This window comes from Dermacentor variabilis, unplaced genomic scaffold (assembly GCF_050947875.1).
Source record: "Dermacentor variabilis isolate Ectoservices unplaced genomic scaffold, ASM5094787v1 scaffold_17, whole genome shotgun sequence".
NCBI lineage: Eukaryota > Metazoa > Arthropoda > Arachnida > Ixodida > Ixodidae > Dermacentor > Dermacentor variabilis.
In genome coordinates, this window is record NW_027460335.1 from 1327004 (window position 1) to 1343967 (window position 16964).

Genomic DNA, 16964 nt, shown 5'->3' on the forward strand with positions numbered 1-16964 from the left:
TGTGTCAATATTCCACCTAGGAGCGTGTGGTGGATATTCATTTTCTTTAGGTGATCTTAGCAGTATAGGGAAGTGGTCGCTGCCGTAAGGGTTGTCGGCAACTTCCCATTCAAGTTCAGGCAGTACAGACGGGGAGACTATACTAAGATCTATTGACGAAAAGGATCGGTTTGCAAGAGAGTAATACGTGGGTTCTTTCTTGTTGAGAAGGCACGCTCCGGAAGAAAAAAGGAACTGTTCAATAAGGCGACCTCGCGCATCTATACGAGAGTCGCCCCACAGGGAGCTGTGCGCATTGAAATCGCCAAGAACAGCGTAAGGTTCTGGCAATTGATCGATCAAGGAGTGAAATTCATGTTTGTTCAGTTGGTAATGCGGGGGTATGTAAAGGGAGCAAATGGTGATGAGTTTGTTTAGTAGGACAACTCGAACCGCCACTGCTTCAAGGGGCGTTTGTAGCTGTAAAGGTTGACACGCAATACTTCTATGAGTAAGAATCGCAACACCACCCGATGATGCGACGGCATCATCGCGATCTTTGCGAAACGTAACATAAGTACGGAGAAAGTTTGTGTGTTTAGATTTTAAGTGTGTTTCCTGTAAACACAGCACTTTTGGATTATGTTTGTGGATGAGTTCTTGCAAATCATCAAGGTTTCTAAGGAGACCTCTGATGTTCCATTGAATTATTTGTGTATCCATGTTTAAGGTAAATTGGTGCTGTGTTTACGGAAACGGAGTGGATGCCTTATATTACAGAGCCCTTTCGAGGCCCTGTAATAGGTGTTTTGTTCTTTCTGAAGCGTTCGAGCGATTCTCGACGCTCCTTAGGCGTTTGGTGCGCCTTGGGGACAGGTGTAGTGTCCATTGCCTCGTGTGAGGCGCCGGACAAGCGCTCTTGCGAGCGAGAGGTTTTCAGAGGGAGTCCCGCCTTGGAGGGCAAGACCCCTGCGCCCACCAGCCCGGAGGTCGATGGGGCTCCCTGAGGGATTTGGCTGCGCTGGCCGTTGCCAGCGCTGGAAGGGGCCTCGGAGGTTGGGGCAGCCTCGGCTGCACCCACCTTCGGGGTGGATGGTCCCTTCTCCTCGGTTGACGGAGCAGCCCTAGCTGCAACCGCCGCGGGGGCAGATGGCGTAACTGCCGACTCACTGCCTGTGGGTCGGACAGCCGCCGGAGGCCGTTGTGACGCTGCCCCCTTACGCGCCACATCGGCAAAGCTGCTCTTAGACAGGTATGACACCCGCCTACGTGCCTCCTTGAAAGATATATTTTCTTTTACTTTGATTGTCACAATCTCTTTTTCTCTTTTCCAGGACGGGCAGGACCCCGAGTATGCGGCATGCTCGCCCTCACAGTTGACACAATGTGGAATGTTCTGGCACGTTTCGGAGGAATGTTCTTTGTCACTGCACTTGGCACATGTCAGCCGGCCTCGACAGTTCTGTGAACTGTGGCCGAACCTTTGGCACTTAAAGCATCTGAGAGGATTGGGCACGTATGGCCTAACACGAAGTTTGATATAACCGGCCTCGACGGACTCGGGGAGGACACTTGAACCGAAAGTGAGTATCAGGTGTTTCGTATTGATCTCTTTACCGTCTCGCCTGATCTTAATTCGCTTTACATTTATGACATTCTGTTCACTGAAACCCTCCAAGAGTTCAGCTTCAGTGAGCTCTAGCATGTCATCGTCCGAGACAACGCCGCGTGTGGTGTTCATGGTTCGGTGCGGAGTAACTGTTATTTGGGTCTCCCCAAATGAGACAAGTTTCGGCAATTTCTCGTACTGATTCTTGTCGTGGAGCTCCAAGAGAAGATCACCACTTGTCATTCTCGACACCTTATATCCTCTTCCAAAAACTTGAGTTAAAGACTTCGAAACAAGGAACGGTGAAATGTTACGCACTAGTTTGTCTGGGTTTTCTGAGTGGATTACATGATATCTGGGAAAGTTCTGGACTTGTCGTCCGAAAAACTGAAAGAGATCTTCGGTGCGCCCTCGTTTGTGAGGGCGATCAGGGAGTTTAGGAAAAGCGTTTTCCATGAGTACAGTAGGGTTTTCGGCCGCGATGCCGACCACCCACCATGGAGCCCAACAGGGGGACGTGACAGGAGTTTCTGCTAGAGAAACCCTGCCAACGCCAGCCGTACATCGCTGCTATAACCAAATACAGCATAACCAAGGCTGGCTAGCTACACAAGGTTAACCCTTGCCGCCGGGAGACTAGGAAGTTAGCAGAAGTGAAGAGAAGACAGGAAAGATGAAAAAGGCGAGAGAGAAAGACAAAGATTGGAGAGGAGGACAGGAAAAGGCGACTGCCGGTTTCCCCCTGGTGGGTCAGTCCGGGGGTGCCGTCTATGTGAAGCCGAGGCCGAAGAGGTGTGTTGCCTCCGCCGGGGGGCCTTAAAGGTCCAAACACCCAGCATTGGCTCAACCCCCAGGATCCCCTTTTCCCCAGACACGGCTAAGCCGCGCACGGCTACACGCGGGAGGGTCCAACCCTCGTGTGCTCGGGTACGTGGTGTCGCAACACACCAAACGCCTGCTGACGCAGACGCCCCTGCGGGGGTGGTCTGCTGAGGTCAAGGAGCGTTTGCAATTAATATTATGGCGAATTCCACATTGAAGGCCATGTGTGCATATAAAGTGTACGCTGAGAACCAATTGTGAACCATCTGTGATAACTTTCCTTCGCAGAAAAACGTGCTGCGCCGAAATTCTTCAGGACGTTGTCCCTTTTGTTATCTCATACCTTCCAACATTTCAATAAATAATTTCACCTCTAGCAATGTAAAGACCAAAGCAGCCTCTGGAGCGGTGTGCAAAGTACTGGGCCTATCGCTGTTGTTCATAATAAGACGACGACTTGTGTGTGAGTTTCGGCTTTTCCTCTAATCTTTTCGCGCGTTTCCTTAAGACATTGTCATTTACAGCAGCTTTATAGGTGATATGAGCAGACCTCTTGAAATGCGATTTCTGAAAACCACCGTCTTTCCTGTAATAGACACTTTGCTGAAATCTACTTATTGTGTTATACGATAGTATGTGTAAACCTAGCCTGTGACGGCCACAAAGCTTTTGGTACCCTTAAACCCGCCTCTTTCCAGCGGCAACACGAAGTTTTGGAATATTCACAGGACAATTTCATGTCTTTATATTTCCACCGCGTTCGACTACCGCGAAGCAAAGTACTGTCTCCATTCCCACCTCGCAAACCTCACGAATAAAGGCCCAACCACACGCGGCTAATCGTATGCGTCGGTCTACGCGTCACCGGCCGAAACACAAACGCTTGAAGCGAAAGAAACTGTCATGAGTGATGAAAGTAGTAATCTCACGGCATTTTCTCGGACAGTAAAACCTGATGATAAGCAGACTAAGTCCAATTACTGAAAATCGTAGCACCAGCGAGTTGATGCAACAGTTTGTTAGCCCTCGGTAGTGGAAAGTCGTCTATGACGATAGCCTTGGGTTCTCTGAGATCGACGCAATGTCGAATGAAATTGTCCTTCCGAACCACGACTAGCGGCGAAATCCACTCGGACGCTGAGACTCGTTCGATGTCATTTGATTCGAGTCGTTAAAGTTCAGCGGCGACTTGCTCACGGAGAACCAAGAGTAAAGGGGGCAGTTTCGCTGAGACTGGTTGCACTGGCGCTCGGAGATGCACGTCGTGGATGAAGCCCTTTACAAGTCCCAACTCTCCTGTGAACAGATGGGCGAACTCCGATGGAGCATTCTGCGGTAGAGAAGAAAGCTGAGAATGCTTGGATCAGCTGGTTCTCCTTATACTTGCTGACGTGTGAGCGAAGACCCTTGAATGTCAATGCCCAAAACTTGGAGTCTAGGACCAGAGAACAAGTACCTTGGTTCGTGACGTGAAATGTCACTACTGCAGCCTTTTTGCGGTACTTCATGAGCACGTAGAAATGTCCTAAATGCAATATTTCTGCTGAAAATACTTCTTGAGTCGAAGACTCGAAGGAGATAAGGGAAAAGCCTTGAAATGTTCACCGTACAGGGAGCTGTTCATCAGTGCCACCGCAGCTCGTTTATCCACGAGCAACTTGTGTGTATTATTCGCAATGTGGAGTTCGGCGTAAATTGTTGCCGGAAAGAAATTCGGTGCTTGAATTGTAAGCACAGACGGGACTGTAGTGGCCGATTCTGTATCGGCGGTAGCGGCAACAAGCTGTGTTGGAACTGGAGACTGTCGCTGCATTCGGTTCCTTGAACGGCCAACTGAAGCGTAATGTCCCACTTTTCCACACCCACGGCAGGTAACGGGATTGGCCGGACAGCCTGGATCGGATGCGATTTGGTGAGGTGAACCAACGCCATCTTGGCGTTGCGTCGAGACGCGGTGGACAGACAAGCTGTTGAAGACTTGAAGTCCTTTGCGAACTTGTTCTACGCTTCGTCCTATTTCCTGGGCTTTCTTGAGCGTGAGGGACAATCCTTCGTAGAGCAACCTTTCTCGCGGGGAGTCGTCGTGCCAAGCGCCGAACGCTCAATCAGGTGTTAGTCTTTGTAAGGCGGTGACGAAGGCCTGAAAGGTTTCTCCGGATAGTTGCTTTCTCTCCCTGAAGACAATACGGTGCAACAGGGCATTGTTGCTTTCTTCGTAATGCTGGTCGAAGATACAAATACTGTCTTCGAACGTAGTAATGTCACGTCCGTTTGCAACGCGAGGTCGTAGTAGAGACGCTGCCCCTCGAAGCCTAAGTTACTGAGTAAAATTGCTTCCTTCCTCTCGTCTTGTAGTGCCTCGCCTCCGGTCGCCTCGAGAAACGTGCATAAATAACGCTTCTACGTGAGCCACGATACCGCAGGAGTACCGGGTAGCGCCAGGAAACGCGGCAGGGGGGGGAGCGAACGCCATGCTGTGCACCGAGAAGAAAGGTGGGGGAGTTTCGGTTGACGGAGAATGAGACGTAGTTGCGGCGTCTTGCATGCCGGAAGAAGGATAGGAGCAGAAGTACATCGGCAGAGGCAAGTAGTAAGCACAGTAAACGGTTTGCCTCGTCACCAGTTCGTAGTAGCTTCGAAGGAGCGGTCGGATGCGGGACCTAAAGCATGAGGCTTAACGGCCGGGGCGCGAAGCGCGGCAAGGAAGAGCCGGAGTGCCGAAGCCGGGGACCAGACTAAGAATGGCGTTATTCCAGCGAGGGGAAACGCAGCAAATATACTTACAGCGTTCGGCGCTGAATGGCGCCCTGACGTAGCGATTCGAAATCGAAACTGGAAGCCGACAGGATATTACAGCCATGTCTAAGAAACCTTGTCTCCACAGGTTGCATAAAGAAGGATAATTTTCCTAGCTAAGTCTTTTTATTAAAAGAACCCTTTAAGTTGTGTTCGTGGCTTTGCAACACAAAATTACCACATGACTGGTCCCTCAAGGCACTTTACGTGTATTCGCAGGCTTCTTTCTTGGAAAAACACTTATATGTAGCACACAACAAGTAACAGATAGGTGTATCGGGAGTCTTTCATTTTTCTCTACAATATTTTTATTGACACTTTTCATTTATTTATTTCAGGAGTTTATTAACTAATTAAGAATTATGTAATTTGGCAGAGTACAAAAAATAATCTGAGTATCTCCATGTGACGGCAAACAACTTACCTTGCTTATGTCTAGTTACATCGCATTTTCATATTTTTAAATTTTGGTGCAATATAGTTAGGACACCCAGAAGATCAAAAAAGAATATTACAATTTTCATTAGCATGACTTGCGTGTTATCGGTGGCTGTGGCTGCTTCAAGTAATTCTTTCAGTAAGGTACAACCAGTTTTGAAGTTAAATTTTTTTGCAGCAAAGGCATGTAATCTAGAAAATCATGCAAAAGGTCAAGTTGTGATCACAATTCAGTTTAACTATGAAGCTGTAAAAAAAGAAAACAGGGACACAACAGCTAATGAAGAATGCACAATTTGGAAATCTCAACCGAATAAGAAACCATTTTTTGAAAATGCAGAAAAAAGCCACCAGCTGAAGTCGAGCACACCGTTGCTATGTACACGAAGTGAAGTTGTTACCGCAATGCTTAGGCACCATATGAACAAAACAATCAACAACTTTCAGCAGAATATCAAAACCGCTAAATGAACTGGGCTTTGAAGACTCTCGACCTGAAATCATGAACGACTTGTTCGGGCGCTCAATCTGTTGACCTCATTCTGTATTCTCAAAAGCTGGCTCTCGGCCATAATTTCTCTAAACGCAACATAAGCTTAAGTCTCAAGGCAGGGTTGACCTGTACATAAAGTGGATAATGCATGGCAAACATCATGAACGCTCTTGCATGTTAACCAGTGTGTTCACTCATGCAGCCATGAAACTACGTTATGCCGACACATGATATATTGACGCTGGTTTCGTGAAGTGTTTCATGCGTGCAAGTCTTCTTCTCCAGTTGTGAAATCGGTCTTCAATAAATAAATAAGCGATGAGATTAAAAAATTGAATTCAACATGCTAAATACATGCCATTTGCAAGCAACCAGCAGTCTTTTTGGCTCCTAGGTTTCCTAGTGCAAATCTACTATGCCACAGTTCTTGCTTTATCCAGCACCAGCCACTTTAAAATTCAATGTGTTCAGAGCCCTTTCCCATTCTTTTTCTGCTTTGGAAATAGTTTACCATGTGTTCAATTGGCGTCGAGGAACGGGACAGAAAACACTGCGCACCACTGATACCTAATATGTTTTGCTGGCTGCAGCACGCCACACCAGATGCACGTGAAACCAGTGGAAATGCGGTGTCGGGCAGCGAGTTGTCCTGGAAGCAGGGCGTATGTTGGAATAACCAGTCCGTGCGATCAGATAATATTGCTGCTGTAAAAATTTTTCTGTCGTTTTGCCCATTTTAGGAGAAGTCTCTACATGTCTGGTAAGCGCTTTTATGAAAATCTGAACCCATATACGCTAGTGTTTTCTTACATCAAATGTTTCTAATTTACCAGTGTTTTCATTGCGCGCCACTTATGTTAGCGACACTGTGGACGCTGCAATGGAAAAATTCTGGATACCTCGAAGCCTGGCCTGTTCGGGTAGCTTATGGCACATCAGGCAGACATTTTTGGGGAAGAAATGCCACACATCCCTGCAGACGAAATGCTGCTGCAAAGTTGTGAAGCACCAACTTCCGGGACAAGGTTGGCTTCAGTCGAGGACGCTCGATGTTTTGTCCATCCCTGTAGTACAGATCAGTGGTGTGGACACTTTTATGCTGGCTTTCCTTTCTGGTCGGAATCTTGGCAACAGGTTATACCTTACTTTTTTGAACCTGCAACGTGCGCAGAGAGTGTCAGATCACTGTGCATTGATTCTATGGCTTTATTTTTCTACACTATTCTAAAATATCATTAAGAAATACAGTTCGCACAATTTTAGTATTGTATATAGACAGGCTAGTTGCTAGACATGTGAAACGTTACCATCCCTCTGATAGAACGCAACAATAGAAGCATACACTGTAAAGCTACACTACAATTTAAATTTACGTGACACCGTAAGAGCATGCAGTATGTTTACTGTATGCTCTAGCCCTGTGTCAAATAAAAGATAATTGTTAATTGTTTTTGGTGTATTTCTACTTATTCTGAGTCGTCAAACTGTACAATCAATGTATCCAAGTTTACACATTGTTGGCTTTTGATTGCCTATGTGATCAGTTTCCTACTTACACTTGCAGTAATACCATTGCAATAAGGAAAACGAGTTAGAAAAAGAAATGGTGTGATAATGTTCCACATTTGCTGAGGGCATGAGCAATGGCCAGTAGCATCTGTTTCAATTTTCAGTTTATGTTTTCACAAAGCTTTATTGTTCAACAAGTAATAATAATAATATTTGGGGTTTTACGTGCCAAAACCACTTTCTGATTATGAGGCACGCCGTAGTGGAGGACTCCGGAAATTTTGACCACCTGGGGTTCTTTAACGTGCACCTAAATCTAAGCACACGGGTGTTTTCGCATTTCGCCCCCATCGAAATGCGGCCGCCGTGACCGGGATTCGATCCCGCGACCTCGTGCTCAGCAGCCCAACACCATAGCCACTGAGCAACCACGGCGGGTTATTGTTCAACAAGTAATAAAGAGGTACGCTGTGCACCTTTGCATGGCCTATGCAATCTCTCTGATGATGATGATGTGTGGAGTTTTATGGCGCAAGGGCCAGGTGTGGCCAAAGAGCGCCATGTCTGTGGTAATGGGTTTGCGGTGTAATTATGATTGCTATGATGTTGGTGTGAGGTGGCTGTAAAGAGGCCTTAAAATATACGCTCTAAAGTGCGTAAAATCTGTATGATAAAATTATGGCGATGACGTATGACTTGTACTATGAAAATTTAGATGCATATAAAAAGAATGATACGATAGGTAAAATATATCACGATTATAAGAAATGCCAGAGCACTACTGCCTCCTTAGAGCCCTTGAAACACAAGGGTCTGGAGGCATGTGCTATACCGTACAACTATCCCAGCGGCATCCTCTAAAGAGAGGAAGCGCTAGGAATGCATGGGGCTAATAACATGTAGGGCCACATCTCTCAGAAAACCTATGACTGTGTCTGTGTTAAAAAGCGGTTCTGGGCCGAGGAACATTACTGGATGAAGAGGGATGTGCTGTCTGTAAGCTAAGGAGAAATGTTTCATTCTTTCAGATTCGGCTTCCCGACACTCCAGAAGGACGTGGAGCACGGTCAGCCTCTCCCCGCATCTACCACAGGTTGGAGGCTCACTTCCAGTAAGCAGATAATTATGGGTGTCAAACGTGTGTCCTATTCTGAGACGACAGAATAGGACATCTGTTCGGCGCGATTTTGTAGTAGAGGGCCAGAATCCTAACTGTGGTTTTATCAGGTGGAGCTTATTATTCGTTTCCGCATCCCACATGCGTTGCCAGTGGTCCCGCAATCTCCTTCGCAAGAAAGGCCTCAGATCTGTGACAGGCACCGCAGCGGTAGGGTTTACAGTTTGCGATGCGATTGACGTGGCCATCTCGTCCGCCAGAACGTTACCCTCAATGCTCCTGTGGCCAGGCACCCAGCATATAATGATACGCTGGTTAGATATGTACGCTTTACACAAGACGGTGTTGAGTTCACTAAGTACAGGATTTTTGTGTGTATAGACTGACATCAAGGCCTTCACGACGCTTAGGGAGTCTGTATAGATCGCTGCTTTTGGAAGTTTTGATTTTCTGATATGCTTCACAGCAGAAAGTAATGCGTAGGCCTCAGCCGTAAATATGCTTGTTTCCGGATGCAGTACGTCGGATTCCGAGAAGGATGGGCCGACGGCTGCATAGGATACCCCGGCATTTGACTTCGAAGCGTCTGTGTAGAACTCTGCACAGGAGTGCTTGTGCTGGAGTTCTAGGAAATGCATTCTGATTTCGGCCTCAGGAGCGTGCTTTGTAACTTGAATGAAAGATGTGTCGCATTGTATCAGCTGCCACTCCCAAGGAGGTAGCAGCTTGGCTGGATGCATTAGGAGAAGCTCGGGGAGTGGGACATGTATCTCATCACTAAGCTCCTTCACTCGAAGGGAGAAAGGCTTTCTTACAGAAGGACGATTATGGAATAATGTAGTGCAGGTCATATCGTTAACAGTGTTAAAACATGGGTGTTCAGGGTTAGAGCGTACTTTAAGGAAATATGTAAAGCTGTTGTATGATCTCTGTAGGTGGAGAGACCATTCATTCGATTCGGCATATAAGCTCTCAATTGGGCTTGTTCTGAAAGCGCCCGTGGCTAAACGGATGCCTAGATGGTGAACCGGGTCTAGCATCTTTAGCGCGCTTGGGGCGGCAGAGTTATATACCACGGCACCATAATCTAATCGTGACCGGATGAGGCTCTTATACAGATTCATTAGGCACTTCCTGTCACTACCCCACGTAGTCTGGGATAGAAGTTTCATTACGTTCATTGTTTTCAGACACTTTTCTTTGAGTTGTTTAATGTGTGGGACGAAAGTGAGTCTATTGTCGAGTATAATACCTAGAAATTTGTGCTCTTTGTTTACAGGAATCTGTTGTCCACACATTTGTAAGCAAGGATCCGGAACTAGGCCTCTCTTCCTTGTAAACAGGACACAAGAACTTTTTTGAGGATTGATTTTAAAACCATTTTTCTCTGCCCACCCTGACACCTTGTTCAAACCATGCTGTACCTGTCTCTCGCATACTGCGAGGTTACAGGATTTGAAGCCTATTTGAATGTCGTCCACACAGACGGAATACAAAATGGCTGGTGGTAAGGCCGCACGAAGCGTTGTCATTTTAACAATAAAAAGTGTGCAACTGAGCACGCCTCCCTGGGGTACACCAGTTTCTTGTGTAAAAGGACGTGACAGCACATTGCCGACTTTCACCCGGAAGGTACGACTGGACAAGTAGCTTTTTATTACGTTTAGCATATTACCATGAATGCCCATTTCCGACAAATCTCTCAAGATTCCGTAACGCCAGGTCGTATCGTACGCCTTCTCCATATCGAGGAATATCGATAAGAGGAACTGTTTGTGTACAAGCGCGTCACGAATATGTCCTTCAATACGTACAAGATGGTCGGTTGTGCAGCGCCCTTCTCGGAAGCCACACTGAAAGGGATCAAGCATTTTGTTTTGTTCAAGGAAATGGATGAGTCGCCGATTTATCATTTTTTCAAATACCTTACACATGCAGCTTGTGAGGGCTATCGGGCGGTAGCTTGCCACTGAGGAAGGATCTTTCCCTTGTTTTAAAACAGGGACCACAATGGCTTCTTTCCATGCGGTCGGAAGGTACCCTGCGTCCCAGATAGTGTTGAAAAGTGTAAGTAGTGTTACTTGCGTGTCATTGTGTAAGTTTTTGAGCATTTCATACATGATTCTATCGGATCCCGGTGCAGAGCTCTTGCATGCGCTCAAGGCATATTTCAACTCGGCAGCACTAAAAGGGCAATTGTACGGTTGATTCTGTCGGCATTTATTGACGAGTGGCTTGCATTCTTCTATTTGTTTATATTTTAGGAAGGATTGCGAATAATGTTTTGAGCTTGATACACTCTCAAAGTGCTCCCCAAGTGAGTCGGCCTGATCTTTCAGTGAATCGCCCTGTGTATTTACTAGAGGGAGTGAATGAGTTTGTCGTCCTTTTATCCTGTTAACCCTGTTCCAGACTTTCCCCTCCTCAGTATAAGAGTTGATACCCGATAAGAACTTCTGCCAGCTCTCTCTTCTGGCCTGTCGGCGCGTTCTCCTTCCTTCAGACTTTGCTTTTTTAAAGTTAATAAGATTCTCCGCAGTGGAGAGGCGCGTAGCAACCCCCACGCTTTGTTTTGTTTCTTACGGGCGGTCCTACACTCGTCGTTCCACCACGGGGCGCGCCGTTTGCATGCGAAACCACTTACTTCAGATATGCATTTTGATGCGGCATCTATAATGAGGGCTGTAAAATATTGAACGGCAGCATCAATTTCTAAAGAGGCCATGTCACTCCATGAGATCCTGGTGAGAGTTCTGAATTTCTCCCAGTCGGCTGTATCTATTTTCCACCTGGGAGCCTGTGGTAGACATTCGTTTTCTTTATATGTTCTTAGTAGTATAGGGAAGTGGTCGCTTCCGTAAGGATTGTCGTTTACTTCCCATTCAAGTTCAGACAGTAGTGACGGGGAGACTAGGCTAAGATCAATTGAAGAAAATGTTCTGTTTGCAAGAGAATAGTATGTCGCTTCCTCCTTATTCAGAAGACAAGCACCAGAAGAGAAAAGGAACTGTTCAACGAGACGACCTCGCGCGTCTGTACGAGGGTCGCCCCACAGGGAGCTGTGCGCATTGAAATCGCCGAGAACAACGTAAGGTTCTGGCAATTGATCTATATAGGATTGAAATTCTTGTTTCGTTAATTTGTGATGTGGGGGTATGTAAAGAGAGCTAATGGTGATGAGTTTGTTTAGTAGGACAACTCGAACCGCCACTGCTTCAAGGGGCGTTTGTAGCTGTAAAGGTTGACACGCAATACTTCTATGAGTAAGAATGGCAACACCACCCGATGATGCGACGGCATCATCGCGATCTTTGCGAAACGTAACATACGTACGGAGAAAGTTTTTGTGTTTAGATTTTAAGTGTGTTTCCTGTAAACACAGCACTTTTGGATTATGTTTGTGGATGAGTTCTTGCAAATCATCAAGGTTTCTAAGGAGACCTCTGATGTTCCATTGAATGATTTGTGTATCCATGTTTAAGGTAAATTGGTGCTGTGTTTACGGAAACGAAAGTGATGCCTTAGATTACAGAGCCCTTTCGAGGCCCTGTAATAGGTATTTTGTTCTTTCTGAAGCGTTCGAGCGATTCTCGACGCTCCTTAGGCGTTTGGTGCGCCTTGGGAACAGGTGTAGTGTCCATTGCCTCGTGTGAGGCGCCGGACAAGCGCTCTTGCGAGCGAGAGGTTTTCAGAGGGAGTCCCGCATTGGAGGGCAAGACCCCTGCGCCCACCATCCCGGAGGTTGATGGGGCTCCCTGAGGGATTTGGCTGCGCTGGCCGTTGCCAGCGCTGGAAGGGGCCTCGGAGGTTGGGGCAGCCTCGGCTGCAGCCACCTTCGGGGTGGATGGTCCCTTTTCTTCGGTTGACGGAGCAGCGCTAGCTGCAACCGCCGCGGGGGCAGATGGCGTAACTGCCGACTCACTGCCTGTGGGTCGGACAGCCGCCGGAGGCCGTTGTGACGCTGCCCCCTTACGCGCCACATCGGCAAAGCTGCTCTTAGGCAGGTATGACACCCGCCTACGTGCCTCCTTGAAAGATATATTTTCTTTGACTTTGATTGTCACAATCTCTTTTTCCCTTTACCAGGACGGGCAGGCACGCGAGTATGCGGCGTGCTCGCCATCACAGTTGACACAATGTGGAGTCTTCTGGCATGTTTCGGAGGAATGTTCAGTGTCACTACACTTGGCACATGTCAGCCGGCCTCGACAGTTCTGTGAACTGTGGCCGAACCTTTGGCACTTAAAGCATCTGAGAGGATTGGGCACGTATGGCCTAACACGAAGTTTGATATAACCGGCCTCGATGGACTCGGGGAGGACACTTGAACAGAAAGTGAGTATCAGGTGTTTCGTATTGATCTCTTTACCGTCTCGCCTGATCTTAATTCGCTTAACATTTATGACATTCTGTTCACTGAGGCCCTCCAAGAGTTCAGCTTCAGTGAGCTCTAGCATGTCATCATCCGAGACAACGCCGCGGGTGGTGTTTATGGTACGGTGCGGGGTTACTGTTACTTGGGTCTCCCCAAATGACACAAGTTTCGGCAGCTTCTCATACTGCTTCTGATTTTGGAGCTCCAAAAGGAGATCACCACTTGACATTCTCGACACCTTATATCCTGTACCGAAAACTTCGGTCAAGGACTTGGAAACAAGGAATGGTGAAATGGATCGCACTAGTTTGTCTGTCTTTTCTGAGTGAATCACGTGGAATCGAGGAAAGTTGTGGACTTGTCGTCCGAAAAATTGAAACAGATCTTCGGTGCGCCCTCGTTTCTGAGGGCGATCAGGAAGTTTGGGGAAGGAATTTTCCATGAAGATGTATAAAAATTCGGCAACAGCGCCGACCGCCCACCACGGAGCCCAACGAGGGGACGCGGCAGAGCTTGCATGCAAGTCTGCACGACGCCAGTCGTACGCCGCCACTATAACCAAATATGGTGTACCCAAAGTTGGGTAGCCACACAGGGTTAACCCTTGCCGCCAAGGAGAAAGGAAGTAAACAGAAGAGAGAAGGAGACAGGAAAGGTGGAAAGTAAGGGAAAGACGAAGGTTGTAGGGAGAGAGAGACAGGAAAAGGCGACTGCCGATTTCCTCCAGGTGGGTCAGTCTGGAGGTGCCGTCTATGTGAAGCTGAGGCCGAAGAGGTGTGTTGCCTCCGCCGGGGGGCCTTAATGGTCCAAAACACCCAGCATCGGCTCAACCCCCAGGATCCCCTTTTCCCCAGACACGGCTAAGCCGCGCACGGCTACACGCGGGAGGGTCCAACCCTCGTGTGCTCGGGTCCGTGGTGTCGCAACACACCAAACGCCTGCTGACGCAGACGCCCCTGCGGGGTATGCAATCTCTCTACTTGAGACTGTACTTAGGAAGCTACTTGGTACTGATCAGCAGTTCGGCTTTGGTTTTCTGCTATACAGAGCTCTAGGTACCAGTAGTTCACTTTGCGATAAAATCGAACTTTGAGCACTGGTAATTTGAAAATAAATAATGCGACAACAAATATAACATAAGGATAGGTATATGGGTCTCTTATAAAAAACATATGTATTACGATTATGTGATGTGATGCCACAATGACACAGAAAGAAACGCATAGAAGTGGACGGCGCTTCCATGCCACCAAGGTTATTGGACAGACAGTACTTCAGAAGTGCCCGTAACACAGTCAAACAAGGCAAACCGGAGTTTCCTTGAGTGTGATTGAAGACAGCTCCCCACGCGGTAGCGATTCCAGTATTGCCGCCCAGTGGTTGAGCTCGCCTTAGTTTGAAGTGCCACAAAATAAAAAGAGAGAAAACTGCATTATAGTGTTGTTGCAAACAAGAATATAGCGTGAAGTGCATTCCGAGGCCAGAAAGTATCGAGAAAAATATTGTATTATATTCATGCAAATTGCTAAGCTGCATAACATGTTTAACATGATAAATTTCCATGATGTACCAGTGTGCAGGGGTTTATAAACAAATTCAAATACATTTATTGCAAATATCACACTAGGATGGTACATAATGATGGTAATCTCTAATAATATAAAAGGTGTTGCCTTAATGTTACAACAAAAGTTGACAGTATTTAATGATAGCCTCGTAAATTTTAGCATGCAGGGGCACCACTTGGTTAAACAATAGTGATGTAATGTCTATGTGTAGATGTATTTTCCATGCATTTCTCCCATTGTCGCAATGGCAGAAATGCATGGGTAATACTTGTTTACAAGACATTACATCACTATTGTTTAACAAGTGGTTAAAATAAGTCTGCGTTATACAAGATTACAACTAAAGCATAATAAGTAGTCGCCATAACAGTAACACCTCATTTGAACTTCAATGTAAGTAGACGTCTCTTGATGCCAGCCTCCCACAATGCTAAACCGTGCTGCATGCATTAGAGAGAAATTATAATGGTATCACTTAACTCTGAAGCTATTCAGGACTGCAGCATTGTAGAAGACATCTACAAATGTACCATTTGATGTGTAACAGCTTGACGTGCTTGCACATCTTACCAAGTGCAAATTATAATTACTTCGCCTTGTTTAGCGTTGTTGTGACTACAATCGAATGACATCAATACATTAACATACTAACTCACAGAACCTAATTTGGCTTATAAACACCTTCGCATACTGCCACAGCTGCACTCTGTCCAATGTGCTGCAATAATGAAGGAGTGCTTGTCCACCAGCCCTCCAATGTCACTAACAGTGATCACCTACACAGCTGAGTAGATGGTCATGATTCAGCTAGTAAATAGTTAAGACAAAAAAATGCACGCACTTTGAGAGCTACAATACTGCAATAACTTGAGAGATGAACCTATTGCAGGCACCGGACCTCTTCTCAGCTCCAGCAGGATAACATGGACTTGCCTTTCAGTGAAAGCAAAGGATTAATTAGTAATAATAAGTTACCTTGTTCCTGCTGAGTATCAATACAATCTGATTTTCATGCATATCCACTCTCCGTTTTAGTAAAACAACTGAATTATTCGTGATGATGATGATGTGTGTTATTTTGTGGAGCAAGGGCCAGGTTTGGCCAAAGAGCGCCATGACAAGTGGTAGCGTTAACGATGTATTATGAAATATGTGACTAAGCTGTAAAGTGGCCTAAAAATAGTCGCTGTAAAGTGCGTAAAATCTACGTTCTATAAAATTATGGCGATGACTATGAACATTAAAATCCATCTTAAAAGAATGATGCATTGTTTAAAATGTGCGAGATGTTAAATTGGATACAGCACTACTGCCTCACCCGAGCCCTTGAACCACAAGGGCCTAGAGGCATGTGCTATTCAAAATAACTATCGCAGCGGCATCCTCTGGAGAGAGGAAGCGCTACGAACGTGTGGGGCTAATAACATGCAACACAACATCTTTCAAAAAACCTAGGACGGCGCTGGTGTCAAAGAGTTGTTCTGGACCTAGTAACATAACAGGATGAAGGGGGATGTGGTGGCGGTATGCTAAGAGAAATTGTTTTTTTCTTTCGGATTCGGCTTCCCGACACTCCAGTAGGACGTGGAGGACGGTCAGCCTTTCCCCGCATCTACCACAGGTTGGAGGCTCGTTTCCCGTGAGTAAAAAGTTATGTGTGCCAAAAGTGTGTCCTATTCTTAGACGGCAGAATAGGACATCTGTCCGGCGGGATTTTGTTACAGGAGGCCAGAAACCTAATTGTGGCTTTATTACATGCAGTTTATTATTTATTTCTTCGTCCCACATGCGTTGCCAGTGGTTTCGTAGTTTCCTTCTTAAGAAAGGCTTCAGGTCTGTGACAGGGACCGAAGCAGTAGAGTTAACTGCACGCAATGAGATTGATGTGGCCATCTGGTCGGCTAGAACGTTTCCCTCGATGCCCCTATGTCCAGGCACCCAGCATATGATCACATGTTGGTTAGATATATATGATTTGCACAGTGCGGAGTAGAGTTCATTAAATACTGGATTTTTGTGATTACGGAAAGACATCAAGGCCTTCACAACACTGAGGGAGTCCGTATATATAACTGATTTCGGGAGTTGTGATTTATTTATATGTTTTACGGCCGACAGGAGTGCGTAGGCCTCAGCCGTAAAGATGCTAGTTTCCGGATGCAGTACGTCGGATTCCGAGAAGGATGGACCGACGGCTGCATAGGACACCCCGTCGTGTGACTTTGATGCGTCTGTGTAGAACTCCGTACAGGAGTATT